This window comes from Jaculus jaculus, chromosome 11 (assembly GCF_020740685.1).
Source record: "Jaculus jaculus isolate mJacJac1 chromosome 11, mJacJac1.mat.Y.cur, whole genome shotgun sequence".
NCBI classification, from domain to species: Eukaryota; Metazoa; Chordata; class Mammalia; order Rodentia; family Dipodidae; genus Jaculus; species Jaculus jaculus.
Window position 1 is genome coordinate 24244675 of NC_059112.1, and position 25668 is coordinate 24270342.

Genomic DNA, 25668 nt, shown 5'->3' on the forward strand with positions numbered 1-25668 from the left:
CCGCTCCTGGGGTCGCACTTCGGGTACCTGAGGACAATGTTCCTGGCCGCAACCTCGTGCTAAGGCGCGCGGAGGGCGATGTTCTTCCGGCGGCCTTCTCCGCAGAGCTGCGCTGCGAGCCCGGGGTCCCTGAGGGGGGCGCTCCTCGGCCTGCGCCCTCTGCACCCGGGGTCCCTGAGGGGGGCGCTCCTCGGCCTGCGCCCTCTGCACCCGGGGTCCCTGAGGGGGGCGCTCCTCGGCCTGCGCCCTCAGCACCCGGGGTCCCTGAGGGGGGCGCTCCTCGGCCTGCGCCCTCTGCACCCGGGGGCCCTGAGGGGGGCGCTCCTCGGCCTGCGCCCTCTGCACCCGGGGTCCCTGAGGGGGGCGCTCCTCGGCCTGCGCCCTCTGCACCCGGGGGCCCTGAGGGGGGCGCTCCTCCAGGCCGCCTGGTCTTGGCTGGGAGTCTGGACCCGGCTGGAGCCCGCGCTGCACAGTGGCCGCTGCAGCAGGCGCTCCCCGCGCCGCCCCGCCCTGCGTCCCGAGCACCTACGGAGAAAGCTTGGCCCAGCGGCCTCCGGGCTCCCGCCAGCCCAGGCCCAGATCCCCTAGGCAACTCGGGCGGGAGGGGCCGCCGTCCGGAGCTTTTGGTGGGAGGTGGCGGCGGCGACTCTGGCTTGGTGAGTTCTGGCCCCTCCTCCCTGCCACCTGTTTCAGTCGTCCTTGGATGCCATGGGGCTCCTGTCATGTGTTTACAAGGTATTTACAAGGGTTTTTGTGGTCCGATGGTTTTCAACAGTTAAGCAACTGACGCTCTTGTTTAAACTGCAAATTCCAGACTAGAGATAACTTGGCCTGCAAAGAAGGACCCAGGTTCAATTACCCAGGACCCACATAAGCCAGATGCACAAGGTGACGCATGTGTCTGGAGTTCATTGCAGAGGCTGGAGGGCCTGTATCACCCGTTCTCTCTTTCCCTTTCTCCTTCTTTCTTTCTCTCTCTCTCTCAAATAAACAACAAAAAAAAATTATTTTTTGGTTTTTCGAGATAGGGTCTCACTCTAGCCCAGGCTGACCTGGAATTCACTATGGAGTCTCAGGGTGGCCTCGAACTCACAGCAATCCTCCTACCTCTGCCTCCCACGTGCTGGGATTAAAGGCGTGCACCACCATACCAAATAAAAATTTTAAAAACCAAAAGAACTGTCACACATGTTTGTGATATTATTTAAAAAATATTAAAATTATTTTTTTTTAATCCCAGGCTGGTTAGATGACTAAGTGGTTGAGGCACTTGCCTTTCAATGACTAAGGAGCCAGGTTTGATTTCACTATATCCACCTAAGCCAGATGCACAAGGTGGTGCATGAGGCCCTGGTGCATCCATTCTCTCTATAATCTGCTTCACTCTCTCTCTCTTAAATAAATGAATAAATAAAATATTTTTTAAAAGACTTTGGGTCCGGATGCTCCCAAAACATTACAACCCATTGCCAAGACTCTTGGTTGCCCACCAGAACTAGATGGTAAGACCCTACTGCTGAAGACTCCACATTCTTCGGCTGCAGGTCACTGAGAAATCAAGCTGGAGCTGAGCTGGAAGCCTCCTACCTATTGGCTGTCTGTCAGGGTGCTGGAAAGACCTGTGTAGTCTGTTGGGGGAGAAAAGTCATCAATAGTCTTAATCAACAGTGGACTCTATAAGCATTACAGCTAACTGTCCAGGCTAAATGTACCATCTGCTTCAATGATGACACATCCATTTGGCGGGGGAACCAACTGCTCTCTGGACTTGAGACCTGCTCCATGGAAGGAAATTCCTGCCTAGTACTGCAAACCTAAGCTTATGGCTGGGGAGGTCATAATTCCTAGAAGGGAAACTACTACTGTTGTCTGGCTAAATGGATATATGATACCCACCAAACTGCCCTCTACATACTTATGTTTATGCTCATGTATTAATCCTCCTCTCACTTTTGGTTAGAGAAGCTTTGCTTTTCAAATGGCAGTAAACACTGGGGAGATTCAAAACTCACTATAGCACTGAAAAGGAGTGACAATGGAGTGCTCAGCACTAAGTGAGGCATCTCTATCCCATCTTTCAAGGCTCAGGGACCATTGTAGAAGTGGTGACAGAAATTAAGTAAGAGCCAAAGAAAAAAGAGTTTACAATGTTGTCTTCCAGACACAAAGAGGCCTTGATATTCATGACCTCACAATGGCTGACACTACCTGCACAAGACCTGCATAAGAGGATAGGGAAAAAAAGATAACATCAAAATAGAAGAGAGGAACTGGAGAGATGGCTTAGTGGTTAAGGCACTTGCTTGTGAAGCCTAAGGATCCAGATTCTATTCCCCAGTACCCATGTAAGCCAGATGCACAAGGGGGCACATGCATCTGGAGTTTGTGTGCAGTGGCTGGAGGCCCTGACACACACACACACTCTCTCTCTCTCTCTCTCTTTCTCTCTCTCCCCCCACCTCTTTCTTTCTCAAATAAAGTAAAATATTAAAAAATATTTAAGGGCTGGGGATATGGCATAGCAATTAAGCCATTTGCCTTCAAAGCCAAAGAACCCAGATTCAATTCCCCAGGACCCATGTAAGCCAGATGCACAAGGGGCACATGCATCTGGAGTTTGTTTGCAGTGGCTAGAGGCCCTGGCATGCCCATATTCTCCCCCCCCCCTCTCTCTCTCTGCCTTTCTTCTATCTCTCTCTCTTCCTCTCTGCTTGAAAATAAATTTTTAAAAAATAAAATTTAAAAACTATTTAACAAAAATAGGAGAGAGAAGAGTTGGAAAGAAGAAAGGATTCAGGGCTGGAGAGATGGCTTAGTGGTTAAGCGCTTGCCTGTGAAGCCTAAGGACCCCGGTTTGAGGCTCGGTTCCCCAGGTCCCACGTTAGCCAGATGCACAAGGGGGCGCACGCGTTTGGAGTTCGTTTGCAGAGGCTGGAAGCCCTGGTGTGCCCATTCTCTCTCTCCCTCTATCTGTCTTTCTCTCTGTATCTGTTGCTCTCAAATAAATAAATAAATAAATAAATTAAAAAAAAAAACGAAGAAAGGATTCAATGGAGGGGGTCATTGGGGAGGAGAATAGGGAGATAGTGGGAGGGGATTATGATCATGGTATATTGTCTATATTTATGAATGTTTCTAGAAAAAGTTTTAAAAAATAGTCTTGTTAGCCTAGTGGTACTTCTACACACAGTTGTCAGGGACCGAGACTCACATTTAGATCTTCATCCAAGAGGTGTGTACTTGTCAGCTTAGTCGGCACCAGTCAAACCCATGTCCATTTTTAGCCAATGACAAAGAGATAAGGGAGGAAGGAGACAGGCATGGCTGTGCCTTTTAAGGCCGTGACCTGAAAGATGCACACAGCTAGTTTGCTCATTTTTCCACTGGCCAGAGCCTACTTAACAGCAAGGCAAGTTAGGAAATGTATCTAGTTAAAAGTCAAGGAAACTATTGAAAGAAGTGAAAAATCAATAATGGGAGGGAATGTGTAGTCTCTGTTACAGACCCCTTCCCTTTGACCTGTTCTCCCACCAAGACACCCACTTCCATTATTCACAGAATGCCATTCTTTCATTTAATAAGTATATATTAAATTGTTACTATGTACCTGACATTGTATTCAGCACTGAAAGTAAAACATAGGTAACATGATCAAGCAAAGCAAGTTCCTGTCAAGAAATTACTGTGTAAATATACTTGTGTTTCAGAACCCTTAATTTTTTAAAAATTTAAATACGTATATTAACAGGTTATACTTTTTTTTCCCCCTTGCCCCTGCTCCCATTTTCATAGGGCCCTCCTCAGTGGGGTTAAGGTATTCACTGTAGAGTCATGAAGGCCTCAGTCAGTCCTTGTAGGGTAATGGGGGGGGACCGTGCTTCAGGGTACGCCTATCCATTCTGTGGCTCTTATAATCTTTTTGCCCCCCTCTTCTGTGATGTTCCCTGAGCCATGGCGGGCATGTTAGCAGTCTGATTTAGTGTTCAGTTCTCTGTAGCCTCTGGATTTCTACTTCGATAGGTTTTGATTGATCACCATGTCCATCATCATCACCCTGGAGCTGGTTGTCAGGCTAGCTTACAGTAAGAGCAGTGTTCATGATGTTGCTTTCTATGCAGTTTCTCCTGGGCTCTAGCTGATGTGGTAGAAGTGGAAAGTCTTATGGTAGGTAATATCAGTCTCTCTCTCTCTCTCTTTCTCTCTCTCTCTCTCTCTCTCTTTCTCTCTCTCTCTCTCTCTCTCTCTCTCTCTCTCTTTCTCTCTCTCTCTTTCTCTCTCTCTCTCTCTCTCTCTCTCTCTCTCTCTCTATATATATATATATATATGTTAATATTTATCTTTAGCAACTACAGACTATACATGATTTGCAAAAGGAGACTGTACCAAACAATGACCAAAGAAGAATAATCCATTCTATTACTTTTCTTTTGTCTGGTCACTCAGAAATATAACATTATCAGCTATGATCGCTGTTGCTTGTTGCCTCACATTATTTTTATCCATGTATTCACCATAGTCTGCTTTCCTTTCCATACAGATTCAAGACCCCTTTTTCACATACTGATAAGCTACATCTCTGAGGACTGGCCTGGCTGGGAACACTGATTTTCTGTGCCATGTTGTCTTTTGACTGACATCACCTATTTGGTACGCTTTACTAACTCCTGATCCTCATGTTTCATTTGTTGCTATGGAAAAATGCTGTGACTGGAATTTTTTCCTTCTACCTGTCTCATGACAGGGTCCTGACCCACTCACCCAAATAACTACACATGATTCAGAGATCATTCAAGAACCAAACTAGTGGCTACTTCACACTCATGTCTTACAAACTGACCAAATACCTATAATACAGGTCTTTGAAACAAGGCTTCAACTTTGTTTTCTTTTTGTTGTTGCTGTTGCTTTGTTCGTTCTTTTCAATTTTGTTTTAACAACTTCCATGATTATAAACAATATCTCATGATAATGCCCTCTCTCCCCGCACTTTCCCCTTTGAAACTCCATCCTCCATCATATAACATCCCCATCTCAATCAGTCTCTCTTTTATTTTGATGTCACCATCTTTTCCTCCTATTATGATGGTCTTGTGTAGGTAGTGTCAGGCACTATGAGGTCATGGATATCCAGGCCATTTTGTGTCTGGAAGAGCACGTTGTAAGGAGTCCTACCCTTCCTTTGACTCTTACATTCTTTCCACCACCTCTTCTGCAATAGACCCTGAGCCTTGGAAGGTGTGATTGAGATATTGCAGTGCTGAGCACTCCTGTCACTTCTTTCCAGCACCATGATGACTTCTGAGTCATCTCAAGGTCACTGCCATATGAAAAGAGAAGGTTCTCTACCAAAAGTGAGAGTAGCATTAATATAAGGGTATGAACATTAAGAGAAGTGCTTACTGGGCAGTTTGATAGGCATAGTATATACATTTAGCCAGACAGCTCAGACGTTACACCCTAGGGCTCATTAATTACCCCTGTTTTAGGTTTTCAGTATCAGGGATGTATTCCATCTTATGGAGCGGGCCTCCAGTCCAATTAGAGGACAGTTGGTTTCCATCATGACAGATGTGCCACTATTGCACTCGTTGGCTCATTTGGCCTGGCTTGCAGTGTCCACTGTTGAGTATCTTCGCTGTCAACTTTGTTTTCTTATAATCAAATCTTTAGGTTTTTTCTAACACACAACACATACTCTTCCTTCTTTCCTCCATGGATTTTAGTTCTCCTCCATTTTCCTTCTGTCTAATAAAGCAGGTTCTCCAACAAAGAGTGAGAACAGCTTTGGTTAAAGGTGATATGAGAATTTCTTTGAGGGGCCTTTTGGTGTGCAAGTATGTTCTTGTTCTCCAGAGAGCAGCAGGGGATTCTCTCTGAAGTCTGTGAGTTTTCTGACCATGGGATTCTGACATGGTTTCCAGTGCCAGGTATGAATTCTTCCCCACTGAGGGGGGCCTCATGTCCAATCAGAGAACAGTTCATTACTCACAGAGGCTATGTGCCACTATTGCACAAGTGTGAACTTCTTTTCTGGCTGGTTGATTTCGTAGTCTGCAATGTCCTCTGCTTATTCATGCTGTTGGTGATCATTGGCTTCCTGCAGCTTCCATGGCACTTCCTAGCACTATGAGGGCTAGCCAGCAGGGAGCTAGTTTCTCTTGGGGTTCCAGCATGGAATTCCAGTGTGCTGTGACTGCAGCCTGTAGAACCCTTCAATTTTTATTTCTTTTTTTTATTCATGAAAGAGACAGAGAAAAAGAAAGAATGGGCACACCAGGGCGTCTAGCCACTGCAAATGAACTCCAGACGCATGTGCCACCTTGTGCATCTGGCTTATGTTGGCGCTAGGGGATCAAACCTGGGTCCTTAGGCTTTGCAGGCAAGCACCCTAACCACTAAGCCATCGCTCCAGCCCTCAGTTGTTATTATAAACATTTGTATACATATCTATACTGGCCTTCTTCCATCTTTCTATATATAAGATACACACTCTAGTTTTTTTGTTTTTGTTTTTGTTTTTTCAAGGTAGGGTCTCACTCTAGCCCAGGCTGACCTGGAATTCACTGTAGAGTCTCAGGGTAGCCTCGAACTCATGGCAATCCTGCTACCACTGCCTCCCAAATGCCACCATGCCTGGCACATGCCTTGAATTCCAGCACTCGGGAGGCAGAGGTAGGAGGATTGCCGGGAGTTCGAGGCCACCCTGAGACTCTACAGTGAATTCCAGGTCAGCCTGGGCTAGAGTGAGACCCTACCTAGAAAAGAAAACAAAAAGTTTTGTTAACAAACCTGTTTTCTTTTTAATATATATATTTTTTATTCCAAGATACTAGAAAAATACAGTACTCACAGAATATTACAAATTGGAAGGTGTTGTGGAGGCCATGATAGATTTTATCATGTATTACATAGGGTACATTGCACTCTCTACAGAATATGGGACAACAGATAGCTATAAACTTTAAAGTATTATTGTCTCCCAAAATTTGAGGAGATTATTTTTATAGAGTGCTGTGACACTTTTCTACATTGAAAATAAAATTTAATAAAAAATCCATATTCTTGAAACAGAACTTAGGCAAACACTTGTACGTTAGTGAACTTGTGGTTACTATTTATTTTAGTCATGTGTATAATCCAGCTTCATTACATCTTACTCCTTCCTGGTTTATGGCCTCATTGTGGACTTAATGTATTACAAGGGAGGGCTAAAGGAGAACATATTAAATTTCAGTGTACACTGCAAAAAAAGGAACCATAGAGATAAGCCTGTGGGTTCAATTATTGTGAAAGTAGGGTAGTAAAAACATGTAGTCTTTAAGTTACTTTCTGTAACATGATCACAACATTAAATTGGAGATGGTGTCAAAATTTTAAAATTAGATTCCTGGGGCTGTCTGGGGATGCAAAAGAGAGATTTTTTTTTTTTTTTTTTTTTTACTTCAGGGGGTAAAATATTTGAATTAACCTTCCTCACATTTGACTCAAAATCCCAGTATATGTTATCCATGTAATATCTGTTCACTTGTTCTGAACATAGAAAACCATGTCCTTTATCTGTGATGCAACAGTCTTGTAAAGATTTTTACTGAAAACTACTACTAGCCAGCCTTTCTTACTGACAATAAATTATTAATAAAATAAAAAAAGAGGCCAGGCACATTAAAAGCACATGCCTTTAATCCCAGCACTTGGGAAGTAGAGGTAGGAGGATTGCCCTGAGTTCGAGGTCACCCTGAAACTTCATAGTGAATTCCAGGTCAGCTTGGGCTAGAGTGAAAGCTTACCTTGGAAAATCAAAAAGAAAAGAAAAGAAAAGCATGTCCGATTCCAATGAAGCCTGTTGTAGAAATGAAAAACATTTGGAATATAAAGGATTTAAACTTGGGTTCTTGGATATCAGGACCCAATTTCTAATTAATGCTTCTTAGAAATACATAGTTGATTTTCTTTTCAACACTTTTTTGTTCTTTTTCTTTTTTTTTTTTTTTTTTACATCTCCAACAGATTTTTTGTTGTTGTTGTTTTTTCGAGGTAGGGTCTCACTCTAGCCCAGGCTGACCTGGAATTCACTATGGAGTCTCAGGGTGGCCTCAAACTCTCAGCAATTCTCCTACCTCTGCCTCCCAAGTGCTGGGATTAAAGACGTGCATCACCACTCCAGGCCAGATTTATTTTTTTAAAACAATGGATTAAAGAAATGAAACCAGTGTGGAGAGATGGTTCAATGGTTAAGGCACTTGCCTGCAAAGCCTAACGACACAGGTTCAATTCTCCAGTACCCACAAAGTGGCACATACCTCTGGAATTTGTTTGCAGTGGCTAGAGGCCCTAGTGCTCACAGAAATAAGTACCAATGTAAGCTGATTTAGTAATTATTTTATAATCAAAACAAAGTAGTACACAGGATGTCCTGTATAAAACACAAGGTTCAAAACAAAGCACTTTCTTAGTAATGATGAAGATTTCAGTCGCTGCCGGGTAGCAGTTTAGTTGCAGTCCTTGTTTATCATTGGTTCACTATGTGTTTGGCATCGTCCATGTTTTTACCCAGATTTGAACAAAAACTTGGCCATTTGACTCAGCTAGAAGTAGATGGAGCGTTCAGTTTCCTATATCACATAACAACCTAAGTTCCTCTCTGCAATATAGTGCCGTGCGGGGTGGTACTAAATGTCACACTCCTTGATCGGGACCTCCATTGTCCTTTCCTATATTTCTCCAGTGCCTGAGAATCACACGCCACCCAGTCCTCTTACATCTCTTCAACGCGTCTGCGTTCTTGGTCACCGTCATCGGTTACTCATGGCTACGGTGGAGCAGTGGCTGGCCATCTTCAACAATCTTGTGGGGGGATTGCACTGAAGTCCCTAGTCATAGGGTGTGCCCACATTCTTTTTTATTTCATAACCATTATCTCATGTCTATTATGGGACTTAAGCTAAGCTCAGCTTGGCTTCTTCTGAAACAAGAAGGGATGGATACATGGGATTCAAAACTGGAAAATCAGAAATTAGACAAGGGGCTGGAGAGAAGGGTCAGCGGTTAAGTCGCTTGCCTATAAAACCCAACTACCTGAGCTACCTGAGTTCGATTCTCCAGTACACATGTAAAGCCAGATACACAAAATGGCACGCACATCTGGAGTGCGTTTGCAGTGGCTGGAGGCTCTGGTGTGCTCACATTCTTGCTTTGTCTTTCTGTTTCTCTCTCTGATTGCAAATAAATAAGTAAAAATATTTTTAAAAGAAAAAGAAACTAGACAACAAAGGACTGGGGAGATGGCTCAGCAGTTAAGGCGCTTGCCTGTAAAACCCAACTACCAGAGTTCAATTCCTGGTACTCACATAAAGCTGGATGCACAAAGGGGTGCATGCATCTGGAGATTTTTGCAGCAGCTGGAGGCCCTGGTACATCCATTTTCTCTGCCTGCCTCTCTTCTATCTATCTCTATTTGTAAATAAAAAAAAAAATTTTTTTTTTTTTGGTTTTTCGAGGTAGGATCTCACTCTGGTCCAGGCTGACCTGGAATTCACTCTGTAGTCTCAGGGTGGCCTTGAACTCACGGCGATCCTCCTACCTCTGCCTCCCGAGTGCTGGGATTAAAGGTGTGTGCCACCACACCTGGCGTAAATAAAAAAATATATTTTTAAATTTTTTATTTTTATTTATTTGAGAACGACAGAGAGAGAGAGAGAGAGAGAAAGAGGCACATAGAGAGAGAGAGAGAATGGGCGCACCAGGGCCTCCAGCCTCTGCAAACGAACTCCAGATGCATGTGCCCCTTGTGCATCCGGCTAACATGGGACCTGGGGAACTGAGCCTCAAACCAGGGTCCTTAGGCTTCACAGGCAAGCGCTTAACCGTTAAGCCGTCTCTCCAGCCCTAAAAACATTTTTAAAAAGAAAGAAAGTAGACAACTGCGGGTGGTGGTGTTGTACATCTTTAACCCCAGCAATCAGGAGGCAGAAGTAGGAGGATCACTGTTAGTGTGAGGCCAGCCTGGGACTAGAGAGTGAGTTCCAGGTCAGCCTGGGACAGAGTGAGACCCTAGCTCAAAAACAACAAACAACAACAAAAAGAAATTTGACAAATGCCATGGCACAGTTGAGTTGAGCCTACTTGCATGGCCCCATGGTAAGGAGCAGAAAACTGTGTTTCCAGTGCTGACAGTGTCAGGAACTGGTTGCGCAATGCTGAACAAATCTCTTTAGTTTACAGTTGTTTCCCCTTAAGTTTAAACCTATGGTTAATTTACTAAGAAAAAAAAAATGGATGAAGAAAAGTTGGAAGAGCCCCAGAAGGGCTGGCAGTTAGGGGGGGAAAGTGGTATAGAAAATCAAGAATCTAATGGTTTTGAATTTCTGAGCTTCTAAGCAACAAGGAGGCTGTCGGTGGCATAGGCACAATGTGACTGACCTGTCTTGGAGGTGTGTGTGGCTTGGTACGTGTTCCACAGAAAGACCTTTCCATGCTTAGGCCTTAAGGAAACAAGAGCGAATAAGAGAGTAAGAAAAAAAAAAAAAAAAAACTCCCAAACCTTTCTAAAAGTACAGAAACACATACATTAGTAGACTCATGCCTAATGCTAAATGCCAGTCTGGTAAAGATGTGCCCAACTAAAATGTCATTGTCATCTAGGTGTAGTGGCACATGACTATAATTCCAGCACCAAGAAGATAAGGCAAGAGGATCCCAAGATTGTGGTGAACCTGAGCTTCATAGTGAAGACCTGAGAGAAAGACAGACAGACATTGTCAGTTAAGGAGGTATAGAAGTGCTTATGGTAGGTCATTGTTCTTGTTTCCTACTAGGTGGATAGTTTGTGATTTTTGTTTATTTATATTTATTTATTTATTTATTTGAGAGCAACAGACAGAGAGAGAAAGAGGCAGAGAGAGAGAAAGGAGAGTGGGCACACCAGGGCTTCTAGCCACTGCAAACGAACTCAGACACATGCACCCTCTTGTGCATCTGGCTAATGTGGGTCCTGGGGAATTGAGCCTCGAACCGGGGTCCTTAGGCTTCTCAGGCAAGCACTTAACCGCTAAGCCATCTCTCCAGCCCTAGTTTGTGATTTTTATACTGTCATGGAACAGGTAAGACTAACTTATGTGTCATAATGTTTGGGGAAGACACGAGAGTGACCATTCACTTTGTGGTGCCCTCTGAGAGCTGAAGGTTAACTATAGAGATGGTGGATGATGACCATTACACTGAGCTACTGCATGAGTAGAAACATCAGTGAGATGGAAATTCTTGAATTTGGGGTCCAACCCTGGGATTCTCATGAATAGCTTCACTTTTAAGACTTTACCGTAGTTTAAGCAGTCCTTCCTTCTGACAAAAATCTGAAAATAAATAAATGGGACTGAAGGCCTACATACATATAAGAAGTTGAGGTTTCAAGCCAGGCATGGTTGTGCATGCCTATAATTCTAGCACTTGAGTGTTAGCACTGTGAGTTTAAGGCCAACCTGGACTAGAGTAAGACCCTGCTTTAAAAAAAAAAAAAAGGGTCTGGAGAGATGGCTTAGTAGTTAAGGTACTTGCCTGCAAAGCCAAAGGACCCAGGTTCCATTCCCCATGACCCATGTAAGCCAGATGCACAAGGGGGCACATGCATCTGGAGTTCATTTGCAGTGGCTGGAGGCCCTGGCGCATCCATTCTCTCTCTCTCTTTCCCTGCCTATTTCTCTCTTTCTCAAAAAAATAAAGAAAAAGAAAATATATTTTAAAAAAAGAAGTTGAAGTTTTAACAAAGGCTGGGAATATTCAATAAATATGAGAATGGAAGAACAAGAGTGTAAGAAAAATTTCAGAGCTAGAGTTCTCAAAGAGAAAGCTATGCTACCTGCGCTATTGGGTAGAGGAAGTGGGGAAGTTATGAAATTCAATGAACTAAGGACTCAACAGTTTCTGGAAAGATGGTTACTGGTGCTATTCTCAAGTGTCTTCCTAAGCCTTGCCTGGGGACATTTTTGTGTTTTGCTTCTTGAGAGCAATTTCATAAATAAATATATTGCTCAGTCCAAAAGGTAGTTTTATCCTTGACTGATTTTAAAACTACCTCTTTCAAGCTTCATATGACACATTCTCTAAAACCACTGGCCAATACTGGATTCCATTTCTATCAAGTCCATTAAAGCATAAGGATGGAAGTATTTTTAATCACTGGCAAGTTCCACAAGATGAGATTTTTTCCTCTCTGTGTTCATTCATTCATACCTATATAGTGAGTATGATTGAAGGAGGAGAGAGAAATGAGGTAAAATCCTCAATAAATTAAGATTTGTGAAGATTTATCATGAATGTTATCAGTTCTAGACTGAAGTTGCATTTATGTGTTTGGGAAAATATCTGTATATATAATTTTTAGATGTATGGTGTTTTTCTATTCTCTCATTTATTTCTACTCCACTCGTTATTATTTTCTTTGTACTAGCTTTTTGTTTTACTAGCTTTTCTTTTCTGATTTCTTAAGGTGAGAAGTTATTGATCTTCCTTTTCCCTTTTCTCTTTTAAAAAAATATTTTGTTTTCTTATTTTTTTTTTAACGAAAAAGAGTGAGAGAGAATGGGTGTGCCAGGGCCTCTATTCACTGCAAATGAACTCCAGATGTATGCACCACCTTGCGCATCTGGCTTATGTGGGTACTGGGAAGTAAAACCTAGGTCCTTGAGCTCTGCAGGCAAGTTCATTAACCACTGAGCAATCTCACCAACCCTCTATTTTCAACATAGGCATTTATAGGTAGGCATAGATTTCCTCTGCATACTGCTTTGGTTGTATTAGCTAAGCCTGGCATACTCTTCATTTTCTTCTCTCCCCCCCTCCTTTTTTTAAAAAAAATTTATTTATTTATTTATTTGCAGAGAGAGAGAGAGAGAACAGAGAGAGAGAGAGCATGGGCACACATGGGTCTCTTGGCCCTGCAAATGAACTCCAGAAACATGTGCCACTTTATGCATCTGGCTTTACATGGGCACTGGGGAACTGAACCGGCAAGCTTTCCAAGCAAGTAACTTTAACCTCTGAGCCATCACCCCAGCCCATCTGTTTTTATTTTCATTAATATCAAAATACTTATAGTTTCCTTTGTGGTTTCTTCTTTTACCCCTTTGGCTATTTGGGTACATCAATTAATTTCTACATAGCTGTTAATTCCACATACTTATTTCATTTAAAAAAATTTCTTTTTCCAAGGTAGTGTCTCACTCTAGCCCAGGCTGACCTGGAATTCACTATGTGGTCTTAGAGTGGCCTTGAACTCATGGTGATCCTCCTACCTCTGCCTCCCAAGTGCTGGGATTAAAGATGGGCACTACCATGCCCGGCATCAAAAAATATTTTTTTTAATTTGTTTTTATTTATTTATTAGAGACAGAGAGAGGAGAGAGACAGAGCAAGAGAGAATGGGTGCACTAGGGCATCCAGCCACTGAAAATGGACCCCAGACGCATTCAATACCTTGTGCATCTGGCCTACATGGGTCCTGGGGAATTGAACCTGGGTCCATTGGCTTTGCATGCAAGCCCCTTAACCACTAAGCCATCTCTCCAGCCCAGTTCACCATATTTATTTCTGTTGACAACTTCTAATTTTAATCCATGTACATGAAGAACATAATTTTTTGGGCAAGGGCTATACCATTGAGCTATGTCCCCAACCATAATAACATGATATGGATGACTTTAATTCTTTCAAACTTCCTGAAGCCTACTTTATGTCCTAGCACATGGTCTACCCTAGAAAATGATCCATGCTTAGAACATGTGACAGAATGCATACTTGCTGTCTTTGGTGTGGTGTTCTGTAGATGTCTGTGTGTAGGCTGTAGTTTAGCATTAGGCCTAGTTGGTTTACAGTGTTGTTCAAGTCTTTCATTTTTTTTTTTTTTTGCCAAGTTTCTAGTTGTCCCACTTATTATTTAAATGGAGCCTGAACTTTCCCAACTGTTATTGTTGAATTGTGTATTTCTTTCAATTCTATCAGTTTTTATTTCATATATCTTAGGGCTCCTAATTAGTATGATTCTTTAAAAAATATTTTTACTTATTCATTTGCAAGCAGAGAGAAGAAAGACAGACAGAATGGGGGTGGCAAGCTCTCCAGCCACTGAAAATGAGCCCAGATGCATGTGCCACTTTGTGCATCGGGCTTGATGTAGATACTGGGGAAATGAACCTCAGTTGCTAGGCTTTGCAGGCAAGCACCTTAACCACTGAACCATCTTTGCAGCCCTATTCTTGATGGGTTAAACTTCTGTCATCATAGAAGATATCTCTTTGTTTCTAGAAACAATTGTTCCCTTGGAGTCTGTTTGGACTGTTAATAGTCCAGCCACTTGAGCTCTCTTGTGGTTACTGTTGGCATGGTTATGGTTTTCTGTCCTTTCCTTCCAACCTTTTTGTATCTTAGAATCTGCAATATTTCATCTGGAGCCAGCACATAGCTGGATTTTTACAAACCCATTCTTAGAGCCAGGCACAGTGGCTCATGCCTATCATCCCAGCATTTAGGAGGTTGAGGTAGGAGGATCACTATAAGTTTAATGCCAGCCTGGGCTACAGAATAAGTTCCAAGGCTGCCTGGGCTAGAGTGAAACTCTTCCTCAATACAAAAATAACACATCTGAAGAGGTGGCTTGGCCGTTAAGGCACTTACTTGCCTGCGAAGCCTAAGGACCCATGTTTGACTCTCCAGATCCCACATAAGCCAGACGCACAAAGGCGAGGCAAGTGCAAAGTCACACATGCCCACTAGGTGGCGCAAGCATCTGGAGTTTCATTGCAATGGCTGAGGCCCTGGAGTGCCAATTCTCTCTCGCGCTCACTCACTCTCTCTAAAATAAGGATTAAATAAATAAATAAATAAATAAATAACAGAAGACTGGGGAGTTGGTCCAAGTGGATAAAGTGCTTTCCACTCACCTGTGAGTTCATAAGTTTAGGTCCTCAAACCCCATATAAAAGCTGGAAGCTGTGCTGGGTTTCTATAATTCCAGTGTTTGCACAGTGAGAAGAGAGGTGGAAATAGGCAAATTTCCCAGAAGCTCCTCAAATGAGTGACCCCCTCCCAAATAATATGGAAGGGAAGACCTGTCCAAAAGTTGTCCTCTGACATCCACACATGCTAAGGCCTGCACATGCCTCCACCATATATATGAACATACACACACACACACACACACATACAAGATAATTTTTAAAAAATCCATTCCAGCTGGGTATGGTGGCACATGCCTTTAATCCCAGCACTTGGGAGGCAGAGGTAGGAGGATCACCATGAGTTCAAGGCCACCCTGAGACTACATAGTGAATTCCAGGTCAGCCTGGGCTAGAGTGAGACTCCACCTTGAAAAAACAGCAACAACAACAAAAAAATAAAAGCCAAAAAAAAAAAGATTCATTCTACACTTCTGCCTATTAGTTGATGTTTTCAGTCTATTTTACATTTGAGGTTGTCATGCATCACTTAATGGCAAGGTTACATTCCGAGAAACATATCATTAGGCAGTTTCATCATTGAGTGAATATTGTAAAGTATACTTGGCCAAACTGAAATAGCTGCAACATCACTGGGTGGCAAAAGCATATGAAACTACCAGCAGGCATGCAGTCCAGCTTGAACAGAATGCTGGTATGTGGCATGTGTCTGTGATAACAGATTGCATAGAATTTACAGCTTCCGGGTTTCTATTTGTGGTCTGCTGTCTTTGCTCCTTTGTCCCTGTTTTCTTTTTGCTAAATAGGTGTATTGTGGTGTATTATTTTAGATCCCATGTTGTTTCTCAAACTATATGAAGAATATTTTTGCTCTGGGCTGCCTGACTACTCCTGAACCTCTAGGTTCTGGTGAGTTTCCCTTTGTCTCTGCCCAGCTGGGCTGAGATGAGGGGACAACCCCCTAACCCCTGCTCCCACATGGGCTCTTTACCCCCTCGTGCCCTCCACATGCCAGGAGCTCTCTGTTCTTTCTTGTCTTTCCTCTTCAACTCTCTCTTTTTAAATTTTCTTATTTTTAATTTATTTATTAGAGAGAGAAAGGGAAAGAATGGACACTCCAGGGCCTCTACCCACTGTGCATGAACTCCAGTTCATGTACATGCCACTGTGCATCTGGCTTATGTGGGTACTGGGGAATTGACCCTGGGTCCTTAGGCTTTGCAGGCAAGCACCTTAACCACCAAGCTGTCTCTCCAGCCCTAACTCTCTCTCTTCTTGTGGCTTTTCTAGGCCCACCACATGGGCTCTCAGACCATGTGGGTATATTAATTTTCCTTCCCTTGGTTCTATACTTCCCTCAATAAAAATAAAATTTAATAATTTTCCTTTTCAAAAAGAATAGAGACAGGTGTGGTGGTGCACACCGGTAATCCCAGCACTCAGGAGGCATAGGTAGGAGGGGCGTCATGAGTTCAAGGCCACCCTGAGACTACATAGTGAATTCCAGGTCAGCCTGGGCTAGAGTGAGACCCTACCTTGAAAAGCCAAAAAAAGAATATTTTTGTAGTGGTTTCCCATGTAGTTAGCATCTTAATCTAAAACAACCTGGCTTGAAGCTGAGGGTGTAGTTCAGTGATAGAGAACTTGCCTATCACATGCAAGACTCTGGGTTTCATCCCCAGCATTTCAGCATACACATAAACAAGCAAAACTTTCGTTTGGATTAACACTAGCAATTTCAGTAGTACATAGTCACTATTCTCCAACATAACTCTATTATCTGCTCCTTCCTTTAGGCTATTATTATCATATGATTCACATTTTCAAGAACCTACCAACAGTTTTATAATTATTATTTTATGTAGTTGATTTTTTAATCATATAATTATAACAAATATATAATTACTATGTGCTAATGAAAAAAATGTGAGGGAAATGGTGAAAAGCATATTAATATTTAAAAAATAGTTTATTTGCAACAGAGAGAGAATGTGTATGTGTGTGTATGGGCATGCCAAGGCTTTTTGCCACATCTGGCTTTACGTGGGTAGTAGGGAATCAAGCCTAGGCTGACAGGCTTTGGGAGCGAGCGCCTTTAACCACTGAGCAATCTCTCCAGCACAATATTCATATTTTTGTGTAAGTAAATAAAAAATTTCCATTCCCCCGGAAAAATTGATCAAACCAGACCAAAGTCAAAGATTTGTTCCTAGCCAGGTGTGGTGCTCACGCCTTTCATCCCAGCACTCAGGAGGCAGAGGTGGGAGAATCACCGTGAGTTCGAGGCCATCCTGAGTCTACATAGTGAGTTCCAGGTCAGCCTGGGCTAGAGTGAGACCCTACCTCGAAAACAACAGCAAAAAGATTTGTTCCTAGGTTTGTATAGGTTTTACTATAAACTGGTTTCAGGGAGCCACCTGCTGGTGAAATGGTTAAATTGTCCTCGATTTTTTTTTTTTTTAATGGCTATATTTGAGTTGCTAGAAAATTGACAGGATGCACAGCTAAATCTGAATTTTAGACATACACCAAATCATTTATTAACCTTTAAGTATGTCAAGATAGCATATCACTTGCACCATATACCAATACAACCTTGCTTTAAATTTAGAATTATACTCTTTCAAGTGGCTCCGGAATGGTATAGGATTGCTAAATCCAAGTTGTTGCATTCAGTTGTCTCAACATGAAGCTTTGTTTTCCCTCATTTTATATTATATTTGACTTCTTCTTTATTCTCTTCATGGTTACTGATATTTTTGATGGGGGATGCTTTTTTGTTTGCTTGCCTCACACTTTATTTATTTATGTTATTTATATTTTTAGTTATTTATTTGAGAGGAAAACAAAGCATATGGGGCACACCAGGTCCTCTTGCTGCTGCAAATGAACTTGAAAGGCATGCACCACATTGTGCATCTGGCTTCATGTGGGGAGTGGGAAACTGAACCTCCCAGCCAGTAGGCTTTGTAAGGAAATTCCTTTAGTTGCTGAGCTATCTCCCCAGCTTCTGTTTGCTTATTTTGCTTGGTTTGGGTTTTGGAAACAAGGTCCGGATTTGTAGCCCAGGCTGGCCTTAAACTCTCCATCCTCCTATCTCAGCCTCAGGGATGTCAGGATTACAGGTGTGAGCCACCACACCAGGCTTGTCCGTTCTTTTTTTTAAAAAAAAATTTTTTTGCTTACTTTATTTATTTATTTATTTATTTATTTATTTATTTGAGAGCTATAGACAGAGAGAGAAAGAGACAGAGAGAGAGAAAGAGAGAGAGAGAATGGGCACGCCAGGGCCTCCAGCCACTGCAAACAAACTCCAGATGTGTGTGACCCCTTGTGCATCTGGCTAACGTGGGTCCTGGGGAATCGAGCCTCAAACCAGGGTCCTTAGGCTTCACAGGCAAGCGCTTAACTGCTAAGCCATCTCTCCAGTCTGGCTTGTCTGTTCTTAACTGTGTTCTTTCTAGTCTGTTTCTTTTCTATTGCCACAGCGTTCAATTTAAGCAGTCTTCTTGCATTATAATAGATGAATGAAAACCCAAAAGAGAATTAATTCCTTGTATTCTGTGGAATTCCTCAGCTTGAATTCTGCTTGTCATTAAGACAATAAAAAGGGTTTTGTACATTGAATCTTGGCCTTTTTTTTTCCCTTTGGTGCTACAGTTCAAACCCAGGGCCTTGCTTAGGTTAAGCACATGCTCTACTGCTGAGCTTTACCCCCAGCCCTGACCTTTATAAGTACAAAGATAGAAGAAGATATTGAGTGAAAAGTTTCACTGCCCTGTCCTTCTGGTACCTGGAAGTTCCTGGATGGAAGGGAAAGAAACCAAGCCATTTTGCAGATGGTGAGTCATGATAAGGAAGGTCACTCCTCAAAGCAGAAGGTACAGTAGAGTTGTCTTTCAGAGAAAGAAAAGGACAGTAAGTGACAATAAAAGACATTTATTTATTTAAGAGGGGGATGAGAGGGAGCAAATGGGTGCACCAGGGCCTCCAGCCCCTGCAAACAAACTCCAAATACATGTGCCATCATGTGCATCTGGTTTATGTGGGTCCTAGGGAATCGAACCTGGGCCCTTAGGCTTCACAGGCAAGCACCTTTACCCCAGAGCCATCTCCCCAGGCCTGTAATGAAAGACACTTCTTTCCTCATAGATGTACTTTTTAATTTAATGGCTTCAGTTTGTTTTGCAATGAAATGTATTCTCTTACATCCTGTTGTATATGAAAGAGTATTATAAAATGTTACAAGGTAGCGATGTTACATGAAAATGGCAGTTAAACCAGGTGGTGATAGCTTCTTGTTGCCGGAACAAAGCACTTGACCAACAGCAGCTGGTGGGAGGAAAGCTTTTCGTTTGGCTTACCACCAAGGGAAAACTTCATGATGGCAGGATAAGGATGGCATAGCAGGAGGTGGACATCACCTCCTTGTCACAGCAGGTGGAAGACAGCAGCAGGAGAGAGAGCCAAGCTCTGGCAAGGGGAAACTGGCTATAATACGCATAAGCCCTCCCCCAACAACACGCCTCCACCGGCAAGGCTCCATCTGCCATCAGCAGGGATCTGGTATTCAGAACACGTGGCCCAGGTTTCCAGTCATGTTCCTAGAGAAGAAAAAATTCTGGAAACAAATGCAGGGCAATCATAAGTGTGAAAATTAGCCAAGTGTAGTGGCACACACCTTTAATTCCAGTGCTCTCTTCCCCTCTTCCAGCCTGGTTGGAGGAGGGGAGGGTTCTTGTTACCTGTCTGAATACTTTTCTGATTTTTTTTTTCCTTTTTTCTCTCACATGCATTCTATTCCAGATGCCTTTAAAAAAAAAAAAAACTTTGTTATATGTATGGTTTTCCTCTAAATGATGGGTCTTTGGTATTTCCTTGCTCTGTTACATGTATGATGTCTGATATCTTGTAAAGTCTTTGTTTCTGTTTTCTTTTATTGTTTACGCTTCTAGTGTCATTTGTAAGAAAGCCATCATCTAATACTAGGTCTCAAAGATTGTTTTCTTTTCTTTCTTTTTTGGTGTCTCAAAGCAGGGTTCTGCTCTAGCCCAGTCTAATTTGGAATTCACTATGTCATCTCAGGGTGGCCTCTACCTCTTCCTCCCGAGTGCTGGGATTAAAGGTGTGCGCCACCATGCCCAGCTGATTGTTTTGTTTTATTGCAAGAATTTTAGCTCCCACATTTAAGTCTTCACTCTAGTTTTATCTTAAACAACTCCTGTGTGGTAAAGGACCTGACCCCAGGAGTAGCACTATTGGGGTGTGGAATCTTTGAGAGGAGGAGCTGAGTTTGAAGCTCTTAGGTCACTGGGGCATGCTTGCCCGTGCCGAGGACTGTAGGACGCTGGTGTCTCCCTGTCTTTCTTTGCTCGCAGGCTTGTGATGTAAGTGGTTTTGTTTCACGGGACACTCCCACCACAATGTGTGGCCTCACCACAGTCCCAAAGCAACAGGGCAGGTGGCTCAGTCGATCAGAACACTTGCTACACAGGCAAACCAAGGACCAGAGTTTGATCCCCAGCACCCATGTAACAATTTGACGTGATCGGTCTCACCATAAACCCAGTGCTGAAAGGAGGAGTGACAGGAGAATGGCTGGAACTCTCTGAACAGCCATTCTGCCAGGAAAACCACAAGCTCCAGGCTCAGTGAGAGATTCTGTCTTAGGAAATTCCGTGGGAGAGCCAAAGAGGAACAAACCCAGCACCTCCCCACGGCCTCCATGTTCACAGGCGTAGGGCATGTACATCTGCACATGGACGTGCATACAAAACACACACACACCAACAGGTATGATTTCATTTATATGAATAACCAGTCCATACAAGCAGGAGAGCAAATTAGTAGTTTCCAGGTTCTGGAGGAAAAGGGGAAAGAAGAATGGCTAGTAATGGATACAGGAGTTTCTTTACCCTTTAAATGGTCTCATTTGAAGTGATGAAATGACTCTAGAATTAAATAGTGGTGATAGTTTTACAACTTTATAAATAAGCTAAAGGCCACTGAGTTGTGTATACTTTAAAAAGGTTGGATTTTGTGGCACGTGAATTATATCTCAATAAAAAATTGTGTAAGGACAAAGATGTCAGTGTATGGCTCAGTTCAAACCCATATAAATGATGTAACAAAATTAAGTTTGTCTGATTTATAAGCATAAATGTACCATCAGAGTTATTTTGTGCAATACTAGTACATAGTACTTATTTACCAGGCTTAAAAACTTTGCTATTCAATATAAACTGCATTTACAGTTATGTTAATATATATTACATTTACATTACATCTATGGTAACCTTAGGAAAAAGATAAAGTTGAGGCTGGAGAGATGGTTCAGTGGTTAAAGGTGGTGGCACATGCCTTCAATCAGAAGGCAGAGGTAGGAGGATTGCCATGAGTTACAGGCCACCCTGAGACTACGTAGTGAATTCCAGGTCAGCCAGGGCTACAGTGAGACCCTACCTTGAAAAGGAAAGGCACTTGCTTGCAAAGCCTGGTGGCTTGAGTTCAAATCCCCAGTATCCTTGTGAAGCCAGATGCACAAGATGTTGCATGCATCTGGAGTTTGTTTGCAGTGGCAGGATGCCCTGGCGCACACCCATTCTCATTCTCTCTCTGCTTGCAAATAAATAAATAAAAATGTTTTTTAAAAAGAAAGAAAAAGGCAGTAGGTGGTAGTGCACACTTTTAATCCCAGCACTCTGGAGGGAGAGGTAGGAGGATCGCCATGAGTTCAAGGCCACCCTGAGACTACATAGTGAATTTCAGGTCAGCCTGAGCTAGAGTGAAGCCTTACCTTGAAAACCAAAAAGAGAGAGAGAGAGAGAGAGATAAAGTTGTAATCTGTGATTAGAATGAACAAAGCTGTTTGTGTGTCTAACATAAGTTATTAAATGGAACATATTTTTCATAGCCATATCCACAAGCATTTGTTAAACCTTTATCATTTTAAGAGAATGAATGTGATGGGCCTTCTATTCGCTATCTGCTAAGACTAGAATCACGTGAGGTTCCATGGGGCTCATATCAGAATTGAATCCTAACCCTTACTAGTGAGACTAATGCAGCTGAAAAGCTATGGAACAACTAAAGAAATATTCTAAAACCAGATGGCACCTCGGCCCCACAGAAGTGCACTGTTCAGTGTGCTTCTGTGCCACATTTCTCTTTTTGTGGTTTTGGCCTTTCTAGAAGTAAACGTAAGAAGCTGTAGGTCATTATAAGAAAGTTTCAGTGCAGGAATGGGACACCTTCCAGCAAGTTGTTGGTCAGGGAAGCCCCTGGTGTCCCCTAAAACGCTACAGGCTATTGCCAAGGAACTTGACTGCCCACCAGAACCAGATGTAAGACTCTATTACTAAAGGCTCTACACGCTTAGGCTGCAGGTCACTGAGAGATAAAACTGGAGCTGAGCTGGAAGCCTCCTCCCCGTTGACTAGCGGTCATAGTGCTGGAAAGAGCGACGCAGCCTGTTTGGAGAGAAAAGTCATCAACAGTCTTAGCCAGCAGTGGACCTACAAGTTCTATGGCTGGACATCCAGGCCAGATATACCAACTGGGGCAATGGTGGCACATCTGTAATGGGAGAAACCAAATGCTCTCTGATTGGACTTGAAGCCCCTGCTCCACAGGAGGGAGTTCCTGACAGGCACTGAAATCTTAATCAAAAGCCTATGGCTTAGGAAATTATAAACCCTAGGGAGTAAACTACTACTTTGTCTGGCTCAATTTATATATTATGTCTACCAAACTTCCCTCTATAAACACTTATGTTTATACTCATATATTAATACTGTTATCACTTTGGGTTAGAGAAGCTTCTTTTTTTAAGTAGCAGTCACCATTGGGGAGACTCAAAACTCACCACAGTACTGAGAAGTGACAGTGGAGTGCTCAGCACGAAGTGAGACATCTCTATCACACCCTCCAAGGCTCAGGGACCATTGCTGCAGAGGTGGTGGAAAGAACGTAAGAGCCAAAGAATGGGAGTGCTTATAATACTGTTTTCCAGACCCAATGACCATGGTATTCTGTTTTAAAAAAATTTTTTTGTTTATTTTTTATTTATTTATTTGAGAGCGAAAGACAGAGAGAGAAAGAGGCAGGTAGAGAGAGAGACAGAGATTGGGCACGCCAGGGCCTCCAGCCATTGCAAACGAACTCTAGATGCATGCACCCCCTTATGCATCTGGCTAACGTGGGTCCTGGGGAATCAAGCCTTGAACCAGGGTCCTTAGGCTTCACAGGCAAGCGCTTAACCGCTAAGCCATCTCTCCAGCCCAACCATGGTATTCTTGACCTCACAATGACTGATGCTACCTACACAGGCCTGCATAATAGGTGGGAAAAAAATGATGACATCAAAATAGAAGAGGGACTAGTTGAAAAGGAGGGATTTATTGGAGGGGGGACTTGGGAGTGGGAAAAAGGAGGGTGGTGGGTAGGTATTATGGTCATGGAATATTGTCTAGATGTATTTGTAGTTGTCAATAAAAAGGTTTTAAAAAGAGGTAAATGCAATAGCATTCCATAAAGGGGAAAATATATCAGTCTGAGTGCTTATTATGAGCCAAGTGTCTAAATTCCAATCAACTATGTTATTACAAAGTAAAAATAAGACAGAATTTGGCATTACGGAAAGGAAATTCTAGGAAGAGATTTCGCTAACCTATTAATTTGTTACACAGCTCTCTTTTACTATTTAATGTCCCCAATTCTGCCTGTCCTGTGGTAATCATATTAACAATATGAAAGGAAATCCATGGAACTTGTCATGAGGATACACACGATTTCTCAAGGGGCCCACATAAGTTGATTTTCATATTTTTCTGTTATGACAGGGATACTCAAAGTGAATAATATAAAGACTTAGAATGTAATGCTATTTTTCAAGTGAGTCAGAATGAGATTACCTACCATTTAGCTTCATTATAAATTTCCTCAGGGAAAAAAATGGATTGGGGACTTTATAATTCAGAGGACAACCTAAATATGCTCTATCAGTTATTAGCTGTGTAACTTTGAGATGTTATTTAACTCTGCTTTAGTTTCCTCATCTGCAAAATGAAGATAATGGTATTTACTATCTTGCTGAATTGCCCTGGGTTTAAATAAGGGAATAGGGCTGGAAACATGGCTTAGCGGTTAAGGCATTTGTTTGCAAAAAGCTAAAGGACCCAGGTTCAATTCTCCAGGACTCATGTAAGCCAAATGCATAAATGCACAAATGTGTTTGGAGTTTGTAGTGGCTGGAGGCCCTGGAGTGCCCATTCTCTCTTTCTCTATCTGCCTCTCTCTCTCAAATAAATAAAGTAAAGTAAAGTAAAATATTAAGGGGATCAAGCTACTTTAACATTATAGCATTTTAAACAAAGTGTAAGAGAAAAGCAAAAGAGAACACTGAACTTGATCTCTACAGACAGACAGACTGTTTATTGACAGAAACGGTGGGCAAGGAACAGCAGCCTTTCTGTGGAGTCAGGCTGGGGTTCAAACTTAGAAGGAGGATCCTAAGACAAACAGACTGAATCAGCTTCAGGTCCAAGGGAGGTAGATAAGGAATTGGTTATTTGTGTCCTTGCTCAGAATAGGCTTATTTGCAGAATTGTCTAGGGAGGATGTGCCTCCAGGTGGTTTCTGAGCTAAGGAAGATTATCAATCAGGGGAGTTGTTTGGCCTGTCAAGACTGTATGTATTGGTTCTTTATGGAATTCTAATCTTAAAGTTAGTTATTAATTCTTTAGTTATCTCTAGTTTTCAGGGAAAGCTATTAACCCTTCAAGCACAGTCTTCAACTAACAGTAAATATGATGTTTAAGGGAAAAATAATCAGTCTTTCTTTCCAACTAAAATCCCCCAAATAAGCACCAAGTTCTTGGAGATGATGAATGTATCCTTTCTTCAAAATAATGGCTATTTTATTATTACTTTTTTTTTTATCACATATATCTGAAAACAAATAAAAACTAAAAAGTATTAGCTAAAAATAGATTTTGGATAGAAACAACATAATATTGTAAGACATGTTTGAAATGTTGCTTTCCAATGATCCCAGACCCTTGAGATCAGAGTACAGGAAACTTATGTTTGGAGAATAGGAGAGATTTTAGGCTAAAAGACAGCAACTTAAGGAGCCGGTCACAGTAGTTGTGGAAGGTCCTTAAGGCACATTGAGAGGCTTTGCTTCCTGAAGTAGCAACCAATATTCATATCATTGAAAATGAATTGACCAAAACAGTAGATGTGAAACTGAGCAATTCCAAGTTCTATGAGTAAGTCAGTTGAGGGGCCGGGGAGATGGCTCAGTGCTTAAACGCACTTGCTTCACACAAGCCTGCCAATTAGACTTTGGATCCTCTGCACCCATGTAAAGCCAGATGCTCAATGGCACACATGTCTGTAGTCTCAGTGCTCCTACTGCAACCAGGTGGCAGAGACAGGAAATCCTAAATTTCACAAGCCATCCAGTCTGGCCTTCCTAGTGGCAAACCCTGCCTTCTACATGCATTGGTTGCGGGACATTGGGAAATCAAGCTGGAACTGATCTGAAAACCTCCTCCCTTCGGGCTGGCTGCCATAGTGCTAGGAAGTGCTATGCAGCCTGATGGGGGATAAAAGTCATCAGTTGTATTAACCAGCAGTGGATCCTCTGAGCTACACAACCAGCCAACCTGGTAAAATGGGCCCGTTGGTACAATAGTGGCATGGCTGCTATGGAAGC

The 25668-nt window shown here is 42.5% G+C and overlaps 1 pseudogene; it reads right to left on the bottom strand.

Annotated features, from left to right (window-relative positions):
- Positions 1 to 4416: 4416 nt before the first annotated feature.
- Positions 4417 to 8796, bottom strand: LOC101596423 (annotated as a pseudogene).
- Positions 8797 to 25668: the final 16872 nt, after the last annotated feature.